Here is a 213-nt window from a genome sequence, read left to right as displayed (position 1 = left end):
CAGGAATGGCTTTGATCAGGTTGCTGGGGATTTATTCAGTTTTGAATATTCCCAGTGCTGGATGGCCGCTCTGTGCTGCCTCTTCTAATGTTTGAGTATTCCAGTGGGAAACACGTTTTTCTCCCAGTGTCTCCTTTGTATTTCCCTTATTGCAGTCTGCATCTTTTATCTCATGTCCTAATGCTGTGCAACTCTCGAGGAGCCTGTTTTCCT

This window comes from Buceros rhinoceros, unplaced genomic scaffold (assembly GCF_000710305.1).
Source record: "Buceros rhinoceros silvestris isolate BGI_N320 unplaced genomic scaffold, ASM71030v1 scaffold7793, whole genome shotgun sequence".
Lineage (NCBI taxonomy): Eukaryota > Metazoa > Chordata > Aves > Bucerotiformes > Bucerotidae > Buceros > Buceros rhinoceros.
The sequence above is the reverse complement of the archived record's forward strand: the minus strand, read 5'-3'. Positions refer to the sequence as shown.